This window comes from Oryzias latipes, chromosome 1 (genome assembly GCF_053564925.1).
Source record: "Oryzias latipes strain Hd-rR chromosome 1, Olatipes_Hd-rR_3.1".
In the NCBI taxonomy this organism is placed as follows: Eukaryota; Metazoa; Chordata; class Actinopteri; order Beloniformes; family Adrianichthyidae; genus Oryzias; species Oryzias latipes.
In genome coordinates, this window is record NC_136237.1 from 11,200,613 (window position 1) to 11,218,215 (window position 17,603).

At 41.4% G+C, this 17,603-nt stretch overlaps 10 non-coding genes across 10 annotated transcripts; all 10 read right to left on the minus strand.

Moving 5' to 3' along the window:
* Positions 1 to 272: 272 nt before the first annotated feature.
* On the minus strand, positions 273 to 354 carry trnas-gcu (transfer RNA serine (anticodon GCU)). The gene has a single exon. It is a non-coding gene; the product is annotated as a tRNA-Ser (tRNA).
* A 1,699-nt stretch (positions 355 to 2,053) lies between these two features.
* Positions 2,054 to 2,135, minus strand: trnas-gcu (transfer RNA serine (anticodon GCU)). Its single transcript has one exon. It is a non-coding gene; the product is annotated as a tRNA-Ser (tRNA).
* Positions 2,136 to 3,839: 1,704 nt separating this feature from the next.
* Positions 3,840 to 3,921, minus strand: trnas-gcu (transfer RNA serine (anticodon GCU)). Its single transcript has one exon. It is a non-coding gene; the product is annotated as a tRNA-Ser (tRNA).
* A 1,711-nt stretch (positions 3,922 to 5,632) lies between these two features.
* trnas-gcu (transfer RNA serine (anticodon GCU)) lies at positions 5,633 to 5,714 on the minus strand. The gene has a single exon. It is a non-coding gene; the product is annotated as a tRNA-Ser (tRNA).
* Positions 5,715 to 7,413: 1,699 nt separating this feature from the next.
* On the minus strand, positions 7,414 to 7,495 carry trnas-gcu (transfer RNA serine (anticodon GCU)). The gene has a single exon. It is a non-coding gene; the product is annotated as a tRNA-Ser (tRNA).
* A 1,709-nt stretch (positions 7,496 to 9,204) lies between these two features.
* Positions 9,205 to 9,286, minus strand: trnas-gcu (transfer RNA serine (anticodon GCU)). Its single transcript has one exon. It is a non-coding gene; the product is annotated as a tRNA-Ser (tRNA).
* A 1,702-nt stretch (positions 9,287 to 10,988) lies between these two features.
* On the minus strand, positions 10,989 to 11,070 carry trnas-gcu (transfer RNA serine (anticodon GCU)). The gene has a single exon. It is a non-coding gene; the product is annotated as a tRNA-Ser (tRNA).
* Positions 11,071 to 12,772: 1,702 nt separating this feature from the next.
* Positions 12,773 to 12,854, minus strand: trnas-gcu (transfer RNA serine (anticodon GCU)). Its single transcript has one exon. It is a non-coding gene; the product is annotated as a tRNA-Ser (tRNA).
* Positions 12,855 to 14,556: 1,702 nt separating this feature from the next.
* On the minus strand, positions 14,557 to 14,638 carry trnas-gcu (transfer RNA serine (anticodon GCU)). Its single transcript has one exon. It is a non-coding gene; the product is annotated as a tRNA-Ser (tRNA).
* Positions 14,639 to 16,340: 1,702 nt separating this feature from the next.
* Positions 16,341 to 16,422, minus strand: trnas-gcu (transfer RNA serine (anticodon GCU)). Its single transcript has one exon. It is a non-coding gene; the product is annotated as a tRNA-Ser (tRNA).
* Between the last annotated feature and the right edge of the window lie 1,181 nt (positions 16,423 to 17,603).

Here is a 17,603-nt window from a genome sequence, read left to right on the forward strand (position 1 = left end):
TTCACACTGAGTTCGATTCGGTGTCACATTTGACTGGGGCAGCTAGCTGCCTTTCGACGCTTGTCAAATTCGTCGCATGATGTATGTCCGAAAATGACTTGACACGCTGAATGCTAAACACACCACAGGACCCTTGAATATAATCAGAACATTGGTGTAGGAGTGAATGTGTACAATCCTTACACACAAATTGCATTTGGTGTGAACACAGCTTAAAACTTGTCATGGTGCTACTGAACAACATCTGTTGACACTCCAAAAGAAAAAATACACGATGAGGATGGGATTTGAACCCATGCGTGCAAAGCACAATGGATTAGCAGTCCATCTCCTTAACCTCTCGGACACCTCATCTGGAATTCAATTCTTTCGTGACACCACTGGTCTCATAAACTCGTATGCCATCATTGGCCTCGTGCGGCCTGTGGCATCTTGAGGTAGCCCATTATTTCCAGCTACTCAAGCAAGTTGGGATTTTTTAAAAACTAAAAATGTGCCAGTATGTGGATATACAACAAGGTTAGAAGGACCTGTGCTCTTTTGTGGCCAAAAGGACTTTTGGATTTGAGCAACCAATCAGAGCATTTTGCTAGGGAATTACTTCAAATGGCAGAGTGCTTGCTTTGCATGTGAGAACAAGGGGGATAGATGTCCACATTCTGCACAACATTTTCTTTTGTATCTACGTTTCATCAAACTGTTGGTGCAAGAAGCATGTACTTATGAGATGAGTTGCAGAGTTTGGTCTGTTGTTGGTATGGAATTTACCTTTAAGGAATACTTGTTGATCAGGGATTTCTGTTCTTGACAGATAGTGCCTCTGTGGCTTTCAGGTGTTGATGTCAATGATTAGAAATTCCGTGGGTTCCCCAAAAGCCAGAGTGACATTCATTGAGCGCTCTTGATCATGATAAGAAATGAGTCTATGTACATGCTGACAGAGTGGTTGACTGCGAGTAAAAAGATGCATGCAAATTCACCATCAGAAAAGGTAAAGATCAGAACGACTTGTTTGTTGATTACCTTTCATTTGGCAGAGTTGGTAATGAGTCAAGTTTCAAATCTGCAGATCCTTGTAGATGGCCCGTGTGTTTATATTATCTTTGTAAACATGGCGTGTCCAACCCTTCTAGCATTAGCTTTGCAACTGTGGAGGCAAATATAGAATCGTGTGGTTTTTAACCACTGGAAAAAGTTGATATTTTGGAGAGAAAAAGCCGCAAAAACAGTGTTTGGATATGCACCGAAGCTACGAAGAACTGTCACAGCCATACAAAAAGTGTCATTAAACATTTGGCATAAAAACGCAGTTGATTCGTAGGGGAATTAGCTCAAGTGGTAGAGCGCTTGCTTTGCATTTGAGAGGTAGAGGGATCGATGCCCTCATTCTCCATTATCCTGAGCTCCTGTTTGATCATCAAATACAGTCCTTTAGATGTCCCCTCATTGGGAATCATACTACATGTCTTTGCACTAATGCCCATTAAAAACATTGCAAAATGCTGACTGAGCTTTCAAACTGCTGCAAGTACCTTACTGTCTTTCAGATGTTTATGACAAAAGCTTTCATTCAAGACAGGGCTTTGGAAGTGTTTACTGAAACACCTGCTCCTTGCAACCATCAACAAAGATAGTGTGAGTGCAGTTGAAGCAGACAAGGTAATAGATGCAACTGCATGAATGCATTCATAAGACCTTTTCTTGTTGGGTATTGCTGCTGTTGTTTTGGATGTTGGTAAGAATGTAACTACTTAGAAGAGGGGCATGAGTGTAATGCTGCTTTCACACTGAGTTCGATTCTGTGTCACATTTGAGTGGGGCAGCTAGCTGCCTTTCGACGCTTGTCAAATTCGTCGCACGATGTATGTCCGAAAATGACTTGACACGCTGAATGCTAAACACACCACAGGACCCTTGAATATAATCAGAACATTGATGTAGGAGTGAATGTGGACAATCCTTACACACAAATTGCATTTGGTGTGAACACAGCTTAAAACTTGTCATGGTGCTACTGAACAACGTCTGTTGACACTCCAAAAGAAAAAATACACGATGAGGATGGGATTTGAACCCATGCGTGCAAAGCACAATGGATTAGCAGTCCATCTCCTTAACCTCTCGGACACCTCATCTGGAATTCAATTCTTTCGTGACACCACTGGTCTCATAAACTTGTATGCCATCATTGGCCTCGTGCGGCCTGTGGCATCTTGAGGTAGCCTATTATTTCCAGCTACTCAAGCAAGTTGGGATTTTTTAAAAACTAAAAATGTGCCAGTATGTGGATATACAACAAGGTTAGAAGGACCTGCGCTCTCATTGTGGCCAAAAGGACTTTTGGATTTGAGCAACCAATCAGAGCATTTTGCTAGGGAATTACTTCAAATGGCAGAGTGCTTGCTTTGCATGTGAGAACAAGGGGGATAGATGTCCACATTCTGCACAACATTTTCTTTTGTATCTACGTTTCATCAAACTGTTGGTGCAAGAAGCATGTACTTATGAGATGAGTTGCAGAGTTTGGTCTGTTGTTGGTATGGAATTTACCTTTAAGGAATACTTGTTGATCAGGGATTTGTGTTGTTGACAGATAGTGCCCCTGTGGCTTTCAGGTGTTGATGTCAATGATTAGAATTCCGTGGGTTCCCCAAAAGCCAGAGTGAGATTCATTGAGCGCTCTTGATCATGATAAGAAATGAGTCTATGTACATGCTGACAGAGTGGTTGACTGCGAGTAAAAAGATGCATGCAAATTCACCATCAGAAAAGGTAAAGATCAGAACGACTTGTTTGTTGATTACCTTTCATTTGGCAGAGTTGGTAATGAGTCAAGTTTCAAATCTGCAGATCCTTGTAGATGGCCCGTGTGTTTATATTATCTTTGTAAACATGGCGTGTCCAACCCTTCTAGCATTAGCTTTGCAACTGTGGAGGCAAATATAGAATCGTGTGGTTTTTAACCACTGGAAAAAGTTGATATTTTGGAGAGAAAAAGCCGCAAAAACAGTGTTTGGATACGCACCGAAGCTACGAAGAACTGTCACAGCCAAACAAAAAGTGTCATTAAACATTTGGCATAAAAACACAGTTGATTTGTAGGGGAATTAGCTCAAGTGGTAGAGCGCTCGCTTTGCATGTGAGAGGTAGAGGGATCGATGCCCTCATTCTCCATTATCCTGAGCTCCTGTCTATTGATCATCAAATACAGTCCTTTAGATGTACCCTCATTGGGAATCATACTACATGTCTTTACACCAATGCCCATTAAAAACATTGCAAAATGCTGACCGAGCTTTCAAACTGCTGCAACTACCTTACTGTCTTTCAGATGTTTATGACAAAAGCTTTCATTCAAGTCAGGGCTTTGAAAGTGTTTACTGAAACACCTGCTCCTTGCAACCATCAACAAAGATAGTGTGAGTGCAGTTGAAGCAGACAAGGTAATAGATGCAACTGCATGAATGCATTCATAAGACCTTTTTTCTTGTTGGGTATTGCTGCTGTTGTTTTGGATGTTGGTAAGAATGTAACTACTTAGAAGAGGGGCATGAGTGTAATGCTGCTTTCACACTGAGTTCGATTCTGTGTCACATTTGAGTGGGGCAGCTAGCTGCCTTTCGACGCTTGTCAAATTCGTCGCACGATGTATGTCCGAAAATGACTTGACACGCTGAATGCTAAACACACCACAGGACCCTTGAATATAATCAGAACATTGATGTAGGAGTGAATGTGGACAATCCTTACACACAAATTGCATTTGGTGTGAACACAGCTTAAAACTTGTCATGGTGCTACTGAACAACGTCTGTTGACACTCCAAAAGAAAAAATACACGATGAGGATGGGATTTGAACCCATGCGTGCAAAGCACAATGGATTAGCAGTCCATTTCCTTAACCTCTCGGACACCTCATCTGGAATTCAATTCTTTCGTGACACCACTGGTCTCATAAACTCGTATGCCATCATTGGCCTCGTGCGGCCTGTGGCATCTTGAGGTAGCCTATTATTTCCAGCTACTCAAGCAAGTTGGGATTTTTTAAAAACTAAAAATGTACCAGTATGTGGATATACAACAAGGTTAGAAGGACCTGTGCTCTCATTGTGGCCAAAAGGACTTTTGGATTTGAGCAACCAATCAGAGCATTTTGCTAGGGAATTACTTCAAATGGCAGAGTGCTTGCTTTGCATGTGAGAACAAGGGGGATAGATGTCCACATTCTGCACAACATTTTCTTTTGTATCTACGTTTCATCAAACTGTTGGTGCAAGAAGCATGTACTTATGAGATGAGTTGCAGAGTCTGGTCTGTTGTTGGTATGGAATTTACCTTTAAGGAATACTTGTTGATCAGGGATTTCTGTTCTTGACAGATATTGCCTCTGTGGCTTTCAGGTGTTGATGTCAATGATTAGAATTCCGTGGGTTCCCCAAAAGCCAGAGTGAGATTCATTGAGCGCTCTTGATCATGATAAGAAATGAGTCTATGTACATGCTGACAGAGTGGTAGACTGCGAGTAAAAAGATGCATGCAAATTCACCATCAGAAAAGGTAAAGATCAGAACGACTTGTTTGTTGATTACCTTTCATTTGGCAGAGTTGGTAATGAGTCAAGTTTCAAATCTGCAGATCCTTTTAGATGACCCGTGTGTTTATATTATCTTTGTAAACATGGCGTGTCCAACCCTTCTAGCATTAGCTTTGCAACTGTGGAGGCAAATATAGAATCGTGTGGTTTTTAACCACTGGAAAAAGTTGATATTTTGGAGAGAAAAAGCCGCAAAAACAGTGTTTGGATATGCACCGAAGCTACGAAGAACTGTCACAGCCATACAAAAAGTGTAATTAAACATTTGGCATAAAAACACATTTGATTCGTAGGATAATTAGCTCAAGTGGTAGAGCGCTCACTTTGCATGTGAGAGGTAGAGGGAGTAATGCCCTCATTCTCCATTATCCTGAGCTCCTGTCTGTTGATCATCAAATACAGTCCTTTAGATGTCCCCTCATTGGGAATCATAATACATGTCTTTGCACCAATGCCCATTAAAAACATTGCAAAATGCTGACTGAGCTTTCAAACTGCTGCAAGTACCTTACTGTCTTTCAGATGTTTATGACAAAAGCTTTCATTCAAGTCAGGGCTTTTAAAGCTTTGAAAGTGTTTACTGAAACACCTGCTCCTTGCAACCATCAACAAAGATAGTGTGAGTGCAGTTGAAGCAGACAAGGTAATAGATGCAACTGCATGAATACATTCATAAGACCTTTTCTTGTTGGGTATTGCTGCTGTTGTTTTGGATGTTGGTAAGAATGTAACTACTTAGAAGAGGGGCATGAGTGTAATGCTGCTTTCACACTGAGTTCGATTCTGTGTCACATTTGAGTGGGGCAGCTAGCTGCCTTTCGACGCTTGTCAAATTCGTCGCACGATGTATGTCCGAAAATGACTTGACACGCTGAATGCTAAACACACCACAGGACCCTTGAATATAATCAGAACATTGATGTAGGAGTGAATGTGGACAATCCTTACACACAAATTGCATTTGGTGTGAACACAGCTTAAAACTTGTCATGGTGCTACTGAACAACGTCTGTTGACACTCCAAAAGAAAAAATACACGATGAGGATGGGATTTGAACCCATGCGTGCAAAGCACAATGGATTAGCAGTCCATCTCCTTAACCTCTCGGACACCTCATCTGGAATTCAATTCTTTCGTGACACCACTGGTCTCATAAACTTGTATGCCATCATTGGCCTCGTGCGGCCTGTGGCATCTTGAGGTAGCCTATTATTTCCAGCTACTCAAGCAAGTTGGGATTTTTTAAAAACTAAAAATGTGCCAGTATGTGGATATACAACAAGGTTAGAAGGACCTGTGCTCTCATTGTGGCCAAAAGGACTTTTGGATTTGAGCAACCAATCAGAGCATTTTGCTAGGGAATTACTTCAAATGGCAGAGTGCTTGCTTTGCATGTGAGAACAAGGGGGATAGATGTCCACATTCTGCACAACATTTTCTTTTGTATCTACGTTTCATCAAACTGTTGGTGCAAGAAGCATGTACTTATGAGATGAGTTGCAGAGTCTGGTCTGTTGTTGGTATGGAATTTACCTTTAAGGAATACTTGTTGATCAGGGATTTCTGTTCTTGACAGATATTGCCTCTGTGGCTTTCAGGTGTTGATGTCAATGATTAGAAATTCCGTGGGTTCCCCAAAAGCCAGAGTGAGATTCATTGAGCGCTCTTGATCATGATAAGAAATGAGTCTATGTACATGCTGACAGAGTGGTTGACTGCGAGTAAAAAGATGCATGCAAATTCACCATCAGAAAAGGTAAAGATCAGAACGACTTGTTTGTTGATTACCTTTCATTTGGCAGAGTTGGTAATGAGTCAAGTTTCAAATCTGCAGATCCTTGTAGATGGCCCGTGTGTTTATATTATCTTTGTAAACATGGCGTGTCCAACCCTTCTAGCATTAGCTTTGCAACTGTGGAGGCAAATATAGAATCGTGTGGTTTTTAACCACTGGAAAAAGTTGATATTTTGGAGAGAAAAAGCCGCAAAAACAGTGTTTGGATATGCACCGAAGCTACGAAGAACTGTCACAGCCATACAAAAAGTGTCATTAAACATTTGGCATAAAAACGCAGTTGATTCGTAGGGGAATTAGCTCAAGTGGTAGAGCGCTTGCTTTGCATTTGAGAGGTAGAGGGATCGATGCCCTCATTCTCCATTATCCTGAGCTCCTGTTTGATCATCAAATACAGTCCTTTAGATGTCCCCTCATTGGGAATCATACTAAGTGTCTTTGCACCAATGCCCATTAAAAACATTGCAAAATGCTGACCAAGCTTTCAAACTGCTGCAAGTACGTTACTGTCTTTCAGATGTTTATGACAAAAGCTTTCATTCAAGACAGGGCTTTGGAAGTGTTTACTGAAACACCTGCTCCTTGCAACCATCAACAAAGATAGTGTGAGTGCAGTTGAAGCAGACAAGGTAATAGATGCAACTGCATGAATGCATTCATAAGACCTTTTCTTGTTGGGTATTGCTGCTGTTGTTTTGGATGTTGGTAAGAATGTAACTACTTAGAAGAGGGGCATGAGTGTAATGCTGCTTTCACACTGAGTTCGATTCTGTGTCACATTTGAGTGGGGCAGCTAGCTGCCTTTCGACGCTATCAAATTCGTCGCACGATGTATGTCCGAAAATGACTTGACACGCTGAATGCTAAACACACCACAGGACCCTTGAATATAATCAGAACATTGATGTAGGAGTGAATGTGGACAATCCTTACACACAAATTGCATTTGGTGTGAACACAGCTTAAAACTTGTCATGGTGCTACTGAACAATGTCTGTTGACACTCCAAAAGAAAAAATACACGATGAGGATGGGATTTGAACCCATGCGTGCAAAGCACAATGGATTAGCAGTCCATCTCCTTAACCTCTCGGACACCTCATCTGGAATTCAATTCTTTCGTGACACCACTGGTCTCATAAACTCGTATGCCATCATTGGCCTCGTGCGGCCTGTGGCATCTTGAGGTAGCCTATTATTTCCAGCTACTCAAGCAAGTTGGGATTTTTTAAAAACTAAAAATGTGCCAGTATGTGGATATACAACAAGGTTAGAAGGACCTGTGCTCTCATTGTGGCCAAAAGGACTTTTGGATTTGAGCAACCAATCAGAGCATTTTGCTAGGGAATTACTTCAAATGGCAGAGTGCTTGCTTTGCATGTGAGAACAAGGGGGATAGATGTCCACATTCTGCACAACATTTTCTTTTGTATCTACGTTTCATCAAACTGTTGGTGCAAGAAGCATGTACTTATGAGATGAGTTGCAGAGTCTGGTCTGTTGTTGGTATGGAATTTACCTTTAAGGAATACTTGTTGATCAGGGATTTCTGTTCTTGACAGATATTGCCTCTGTGGCTTTCAGGTGTTGATGTCAATGATTAGAATTCCGTGGGTTCCCCAAAAGCCAGAGTGAGATTCATTGAGCGCTCTTGATCATGATAAGAAATGAGTCTATGTACATGCTGACAGAGTGGTTGACTGCGAGTAAAAAGATGCATGCAAATTCACCATCAGAAAAGGTAAAGATCAGAACGACTTGTTTGTTGATTACCTTTCATTTGGCAGAGTTGGTAATGAGTCAAGTTTCAAATCTGCAGATCCTTTTAGATGACCCGTGTGTTTATATTATCTTTGTAAACATGGCGTGTCCAACCCTTCTAGCATTAGCTTTGCAACTGTGGAGGCAAATATAGAATCGTGTGGTTTTTAACCACTGGAAAAAGTTGATATTTTGGAGAGAAAAAGCCGCAAAAACAGTGTTTGGATATGCACCGAAGCTACGAAGAACTGTCACAGCCATACAAAAAGTGTCATTAAACATTTGGCATAAAAACACAGTTGATTCGTAGGATAATTAGCTCAAGTGGTAGAGCGCTCGCTTAGCTTGTGAGAGGTAGAGGGAGTAATGCCCTCATTCTCCATTATCCTGAGCTCCTGTCTGTTGATCATCAAACACAGTCCTTTAGATGTCCCCTCATTGGGAATCATACTACATGTCTTTGCACCAATGCCCATTAAAAACATTGCAAAATGCTGACCGAGCTTTCAAACTGCTGCAAGTACCTTACTGTCTTTCAGATGTTTATGACAAAAGCTTTCATTCAAGTCAGGGCTTTTAAAGCTTTGAAAGTGTTTACTGAAACACCTGCTCCTTGCAACCATCAACAAAGATAGTGTGAGTGCAGTTGACGCAGACAAGGTAATAGATGCAACTGCATGAATGCATTCATAAGACCTTTTCTTGTTGGGTATTGCTGCTGTTGTTTTGGATGTTGGTAAGAATGTAACTACTTAGAAGAGGGGCATGAGTGTAATGCTGCTTTCACACTGAGTTCGATTCTGTGTCACATTTGAGTGGGGCAGCTAGCTGCCTTTATACGCTTGTCAAATTCGTCGCACGATGTATGTCCGAAAATGACTTGACACGCTGAATGCTAAAAACACCACAGGACCCTTGAATATAATCAGAACATTGGTGTAGGAGTGAATGTGGACAGTCCTTACACACAAATTGCATTTGGTGTGAACACAGCTTAAAACTTGTCATGGTGCTACTGAACGTCTGTTGACACTCCAAAAGAAAAAAATACACGATGAGGATGGGATTTGAACCCATGCGTGCAAAGCACAATGGATTAGCAGTCCATCTCCTTAACCTCTCGGACACCTCATCTGGAATTCAATTCTTTCGTGACACCACTGGTCTCATAAACTCGTATGCCATCATTGGCCTCGTGCGGCCTGTGGCATCTTGAGGTAACCCATTATTTCCAGCTACTCAAGCAAGTTGGGATTTTTTAAAAACTAAAAATGTGCCAGTATGTGGATATACAACAAGGTTAAAAGGACCTGTGCTCTCATTGTGGCCAAAAGGACTTTTGGATTTGAGCAACCAATCAGAGCATTTTGCTAGGGAATTACTTCAAATGGCAGAGTGCTTGCTTTGCATGTGAGAACAAGGGGGATAGATGTCCACATTCTGCACAACATTTTCTTTTGTATCTACGTTTCATCAAACTGTTGGTGCAAGAAGCATGTACTTATGAGATGAGTTGCAGAGTTTGGTCTGTTGTTGGTATGGAATTTACCTTTAAGGAATACTTGTTGATCAGGGATTTCTGTTCTTGACAGATAGTGCCTCTGTGGCTTTCAGGTGTTGATGTCAATGATTAGAATTCCGTGGGTTCCCCAAAAGCCAGAGTGACATTCATTGAGCGCTCTTGATCATGATAAGAAATGAGTCTATGTACATGCTGACAGAGTGGTTGACTGCGAGTAAAAAGATGCATACAAATTCACCATCAGAAAAGGTAAAGATCAGAACGACTTGTTTGTTGATTACCTTTCATTTGGCAGAGTTGGTAATGAGTCAAGTTTCAAATCTGCAGATCCTTGTAGATGGCCCGTGGGTTTATATTATCTTTGTAAACATGGCGTGTCCAACCCTTCTAGCATTAGCTTTGCAACTGTGGAGGCAAATATAGAATCGTGTGGTTTTTAACCACAGGAAAAAGTTGATATTTTGGAGAGAAAAAGCCGCAAAAACAGTGTTTGGATACGCACCGAAGCTACGAAGAACTGTCACAGCCATACAAAAAGTGTCATTAAACATTTGGCATAAAAACACAGTTGATTCGTAGGGGAATTAGCTCAAGTGGTAGAGCGCTCGCTTTGCATGTGAGAGGTAGAGGGATCGATGCCCTCATTCTCCATTATCCTGAGCTCCTGTCTATTGATCATCAAATACAGTCCTTTAGATGTACCCTCATTGGGAATCATACTACATGTCTTTACACCAATGCCCATTAAAAACATTGCAAAATGCTGACCGAGCTTTCAAACTGCTGCAACTACCTTACTGTCTTTCAGATGTTTATGACAAAAGCTTTCATTCAAGTCAGGGCTTTGAAAGTGTTTACTGAAACACCTGCTCCTTGCAACCATCAACAAAGATAGTGTGAGTGCAGTTGACGCAGACAAGGTAATAGATGCAACTGCATGAATGCATTCATAAGACCTTTTCTTGTTGGGTATTGCTGCTGTTGTTTTGGATGTTGGTAGGAATGTAACTACTTAGAAGAGGGGCATGAGTGTAATGTTGCTTTCACACTGAGTTCGATTCGGTGTCACATTTGACTGGGGCAGCTAGCTGCCTTTCGACGCTTGTCAAATTCGTCGCATGATGTATGTCCGAAAATGACTTGACACGCTGAATGCTAAACACACCACAGGACCCTTGAATATAATCAGAACATTGGTGTAGGAGTGAATGTGTACAATCCTTACACACAAATTGCATTTGGTGTGAACACAGCTTAAAACTTGTCATGGTGCTACTGAACAACGTCTGTTGACACTCCAAAAGAAAAAATACACGACGAGGATGGGATTTGAACCCATGCGTGCAAAGCACAATGGATTAGCAGTCCATCTCCTTAACCTCTCGGACACCTCATCTGGAATTCAATTCTTTCGTGACACCACTGGTCTCATAAACTCGTATGCCATCATTGGCCTCGTGCGGCCTGTGGCATCTTGAGGTAACCCATTATTTCCAGCTACTCAAGCAAGTTGGGATTTTTTAAAAACTAAAAATGTGCCAGTATGTGGATATACAACAAGGTTAGAAGGACCTGTGCTCTCATTGTGGCCAAAAGGACTTTTGGATTTGAGCAACCAATCAGAGCATTTTGCTAGGGAATTACTTCAAATGGCAGAGTGCTTGCTTTGCATGTGAGAAGAAGGGGGATAGATGTCCACATTCTGCACAACATTTTCTTTTGTATCTACGTTTCATCAAACTGTTGGTGCAAGAAGCATGTACTTATGAGATGAGTTGCAGAGTTTGGTCTGTTGTTGGTATGGAATTTACCTTTAAGGAATACTTGTTGATCAGGGATTTCTGTTCTTGACAGATAGTGCCTCTGTGGCTTTCAGGTGTTGATGTCAATGATTAGAATTCCGTGGGTTCCCCAAAAGCCAGAGTGACATTCATTGAGCGCTCTTGATCATGATAAGAAATGAGTCTATGTACATGCTGACAGAGTGGTTGACTGCGAGTAAAAAGATGCATACAAATTCACCATCAGAAAAGGTAAAGATCAGAACGACTTGTTTGTTGATTACCTTTCATTTGGCAGAGTTGGTAATGAGTCAAGTTTCAAATCTGCAGATCCTTGTAGATGGCCCGTGGGTTTATATTATCTTTGTAAACATGGCGTGTCCAACCCTTCTAGCATTAGCTTTGCAACTGTGGAGGCAAATATAGAATCGTGTGGTTTTTAACCACAGGAAAAAGTTGATATTTTGGAGAGAAAAAGCCGCAAAAACAGTGTTTGGATACGCACCGAAGCTACGAAGAACTGTCACAGCCATACAAAAAGTGTCATTAAACATTTGGCATAAAAACACAGTTGATTTGTAGGGGAATTAGCTCAAGTGGTAGAGCGCTCGCTTTGCATGTGAGAGGTAGAGGGATCGATGCCCTCATTCTCCATTATCCTGAGCTCCTGTCTATTGATCATCAAATACAGTCCTTTAGATGTACCCTCATTGGGAATCATACTACATGTCTTTACACCAATGCCCATTAAAAACATTGCAAAATGCTGACCGAGCTTTCAAACTGCTGCAACTACCTTACTGTCTTTCAGATGTTTATGACAAAAGCTTTCATTCAAGTCAGGGCTTTGAAAGTGTTTACTGAAACACCTGCTCCTTGCAACCATCAACAAAGATAGTGTGAGTGCAGTTGAAGCAGACAAGGTAATAGATGCAACTGCATGAATGCATTCATAAGACCTTTTCTTGTTGGGTATTGCTGCTGTTGTTTTGGATGTTGGTAAGAATGTAACTACTTAGAAGAGGGGCATGAGTGTAATGCTGCTTTCACACTGAGTTCGATTCTGTGTCACATTTGAGTGGGGCAGCTAGCTGCCTTTCGACGCTTGTCAAATTCGTCGCACGATGTATGTCCGAAAATGACTTGACACGCTGAATGCTAAACACACCACAGGACCCTTGAATATAATCAGAACATTGATGTAGGAGTGAATGTGGACAATCCTTACACACAAATTGCATTTGGTGTGAACACAGCTTAAAACTTGTCATGGTGCTACTGAACAACGTCTGTTGACACTCCAAAAGAAAAAATACACGATGAGGATGGGATTTGAACCCATGCGTGCAAAGCACAATGGATTAGCAGTCCATCTCCTTAACCTCTCGGACACCTCATCTGGAATTCAATTCTTTCGTGACACCACTGGTCTCATAAACTCGTATGCCATCATTGGCCTCGTGCGGCCTGTGGCATCTTGAGGTAGCCTATTATTTCCAGCTACTCAAGCAAGTTGGGATTTTTTAAAAACTAAAAATGTGCCAGTATGTGGATATACAACAAGGTTAGAAGGACCTGTGCTCTCATTGTGGCCAAAAGGACTTTTGGATTTGAGCAACCAATCAGAGCATTTTGCTAGGGAATTACTTCAAATGGCAGAGTGCTTGCTTTGCATGTGAGAACAAGGGGGATAGATGTCCACATTCTGCACAACATTTTCTTTTGTATCTACGTTTCATCAAACTGTTGGTGCAAGAAGCATGTACTTATGAGATGAGTTGCAGAGTCTGGTCTGTTGTTGGTATGGAATTTACCTTTAAGGAATACTTGTTGATCAGGGATTTCTGTTCTTGACAGATATTGCCTCTGTGGCTTTCAGGTGTTGATGTCAATGATTAGAATTCCGTGGGTTCCCCAAAAGCCAGAGTGAGATTCATTGAGCGCTCTTGATCATGATAAGAAATGAGTCTATGTACATGCTGACAGAGTGGTTGACTGCGAGTAAAAAGATGCATGCAAATTCACCATCAGAAAAGGTAAAGATCAGAACGACTTGTTTGTTGATTACCTTTCATTTGGCAGAGTTGGTAATGAGTCAAGTTTCAAATCTGCAGATCCTTTTAGATGACCCGTGTGTTTATATTATCTTTGTAAACATGGCGTGTCCAACCCTTCTAGCATTAGCTTTGCAACTGTGGAGGCAAATATAGAATCGTGTGGTTTTTAACCACTGGAAAAAGTTGATATTTTGGAGAGAAAAAGCCGCAAAAACAGTGTTTGGATATGCACCGAAGCTACGAAGAACTGTCACAGCCATACAAAAAGTGTCATTAAACATTTGGCATAAAAACACAGTTGATTCGTAGGATAATTAGCTCAAGTGGTAGAGCGCTCGCTTTGCATGTGAGAGGTAGAGGGATCGATGCCCTCATTCTCCATTATCCTGAGCTCCTGTCTATTGATCATCAAATACAGTCCTTTAGATGTACCCTCATTGGGAATCATACTACATGTCTTTACACCAATGCCCATTAAAAACATTGCAAAATGCTGACCGAGCTTTCAAACTGCTGCAACTACCTTACTGTCTTTCAGATGTTTATGACAAAAGCTTTCATTCAAGTCAGGGCTTTGAAAGTGTTTACTGAAACACCTGCTCCTTGCAACCATCAACAAAGATAGTGTGAGTGCAGTTGACGCAGACAAGGTAATAGATGCAACTGCATGAATGCATTCATAAGACCTTTTCTTGTTGGGTATTGCTGCTGTTGTTTTGGATGTTGGTAGGAATGTAACTACTTAGAAGAGGGGCATGAGTGTAATGTTGCTTTCACACTGAGTTCGATTCGGTGTCACATTTGACTGGGGCAGCTAGCTGCCTTTCGACGCTTGTCAAATTCGTCGCATGATGTATGTCCGAAAATGACTTGACACGCTGAATGCTAAACACACCACAGGACCCTTGAATATAATCAGAACATTGGTGTAGGAGTGAATGTGTACAATCCTTACACACAAATTGCATTTGGTGTGAACACAGCTTAAAACTTGTCATGGTGCTACTGAACAACGTCTGTTGACACTCCAAAAGAAAAAATACACGACGAGGATGGGATTTGAACCCATGCGTGCAAAGCACAATGGATTAGCAGTCCATCTCCTTAACCTCTCGGACACCTCATCTGGAATTCAATTCTTTCGTGACACCACTGGTCTCATAAACTCGTATGCCATCATTGGCCTCGTGCGGCCTGTGGCATCTTGAGGTAACCCATTATTTCCAGCTACTCAAGCAAGTTGGGATTTTTTAAAAACTAAAAATGTGCCAGTATGTGGATATACAACAAGGTTAGAAGGACCTGTGCTCTCATTGTGGCCAAAAGGACTTTTGGATTTGAGCAACCAATCAGAGCATTTTGCTAGGGAATTACTTCAAATGGCAGAGTGCTTGCTTTGCATGTGAGAAGAAGGGGGATAGATGTCCACATTCTGCACAACATTTTCTTTTGTATCTACGTTTCATCAAACTGTTGGTGCAAGAAGCATGTACTTATGAGATGAGTTGCAGAGTTTGGTCTGTTGTTGGTATGGAATTTACCTTTAAGGAATACTTGTTGATCAGGGATTTCTGTTCTTGACAGATAGTGCCTCTGTGGCTTTCAGGTGTTGATGTCAATGATTAGAATTCCGTGGGTTCCCCAAAAGCCAGAGTGACATTCATTGAGCGCTCTTGATCATGATAAGAAATGAGTCTATGTACATGCTGACAGAGTGGTTGACTGCGAGTAAAAAGATGCATACAAATTCACCATCAGAAAAGGTAAAGATCAGAACGACTTGTTTGTTGATTACCTTTCATTTGGCAGAGTTGGTAATGAGTCAAGTTTCAAATCTGCAGATCCTTGTAGATGGCCCGTGGGTTTATATTATCTTTGTAAACATGGCGTGTCCAACCCTTCTAGCATTAGCTTTGCAACTGTGGAGGCAAATATAGAATCGTGTGGTTTTTAACCACAGGAAAAAGTTGATATTTTGGAGAGAAAAAGCCGCAAAAACAGTGTTTGGATACGCACCGAAGCTACGAAGAACTGTCACAGCCATACAAAAAGTGTCATTAAACATTTGGCATAAAAACACAGTTGATTTGTAGGGGAATTAGCTCAAGTGGTAGAGCGCTCGCTTTGCATGTGAGAGGTAGAGGGATCGATGCCCTCATTCTCCATTATCCTGAGCTCCTGTCTATTGATCATCAAATACAGTCCTTTAGATGTACCCTCATTGGGAATCATACTACATGTCTTTACACCAATGCCCATTAAAAACATTGCAAAATGCTGACCGAGCTTTCAAACTGCTGCAACTACCTTACTGTCTTTCAGATGTTTATGACAAAAGCTTTCATTCAAGTCAGGGCTTTGAAAGTGTTTACTGAAACACCTGCTCCTTGCAACCATCAACAAAGATAGTGTGAGTGCAGTTGAAGCAGACAAGGTAATAGATGCAACTGCATGAATGCATTCATAAGACCTTTTCTTGTTGGGTATTGCTGCTGTTGTTTTGGATGTTGGTAAGAATGTAACTACTTAGAAGAGGGGCATGAGTGTAATGCTGCTTTCACACTGAGTTCGATTCTGTGTCACATTTGAGTGGGGCAGCTAGCTGCCTTTCGACGCTTGTCAAATTCGTCGCACGATGTATGTCCGAAAATGACTTGACACGCTGAATGCTAAACACACCACAGGACCCTTGAATATAATCAGAACATTGATGTAGGAGTGAATGTGGACAATCCTTACACACAAATTGCATTTGGTGTGAACACAGCTTAAAACTTGTCATGGTGCTACTGAACAACGTCTGTTGACACTCCAAAAGAAAAAATACACGATGAGGATGGGATTTGAACCCATGCGTGCAAAGCAAAATGGATTAGCAGTCCATCTCCTTAACCTCTCGGACACCTCATCTGGAATTCAATTCTTTCGTGACACCACTGGTCTCATAAACTCGTATGCCATCATTGGCCTCGTGCGGCCTGTGGCATCTTGAGGTAGCCTATTATTTCCAGCTACTCAAGCAAGTTGGGATTTTTTAAAAACTAAAAATGTGCCAGTATGTGGATATACAACAAGGTTAGAAGGACCTGTGCTCTCATTGTGGCCAAAAGGACTTTTGGATTTGAGCAACCAATCAGAGCATTTTGCTAGGGAATTACTTCAAATGGCAGAGTGCTTGCTTTGCATGTGAGAACAAGGGGGATAGATGTCCACATTCTGCACAACATTTTCTTTTGTATCTACGTTTCATCAAACTGTTGGTGCAAGAAGCATGTACTTATGAGATGAGTTGCAGAGTCTGGTCTGTTGTTGGTATGGAATTTACCTTTAAGGAATACTTGTTGATCAGGGATTTCTGTTCTTGACAGATATTGCCTCTGTGGCTTTCAGGTGTTGATGTCAATGATTAGAATTCCGTGGGTTCCCCAAAAGCCAGAGTGAGATTCATTGAGCGCTCTTGATCATGATAAGAAATGAGTCTATGTACATGCTGACAGAGTGGTTGACTGCGAGTAAAAAGATGCATGCAAATTCACCATCAGAAAAGGTAAAGATCAGAACGACTTGTTTGTTGATTACCTTTCATTTGGCAGAGTTGGTAATGAGTCAAGTTTCAAATCTGCAGATCCTTTTAGATGACCCGTGTGTTTATATTATCTTTGTAAACATGGCGTGTCCAACCCTTCTAGCATTAGCTTTGCAACTGTGGAGGCAAATATAGAATCGTGTGGTTTTTAACCACTGGAAAAAGTTGATATTTTGGAGAGAAAAAGCCGCAAAAACAGTGTTTGGATATGCACCGAAGCTACGAAGAACTGTCACAGCCATACAAAAAGTGTCATTAAACATTTGGCATAAAAACACAGTTGATTCGTAGGATAATTAGCTCAAGTGGTAGAGCGCTCGCTTTGCATGTGAGAGGTAGAGGGATCGATGCCCTCATTCTCCATTATCCTGAGCTCCTGTCTATTGATCATCAAATACAGTCCTTTAGATGTACCCTCATTGGGAATCATACTACATGTCTTTACACCAATGCCCATTAAAAACATTGCAAAATGCTGACCGAGCTTTCAAACTGCTGCAACTAC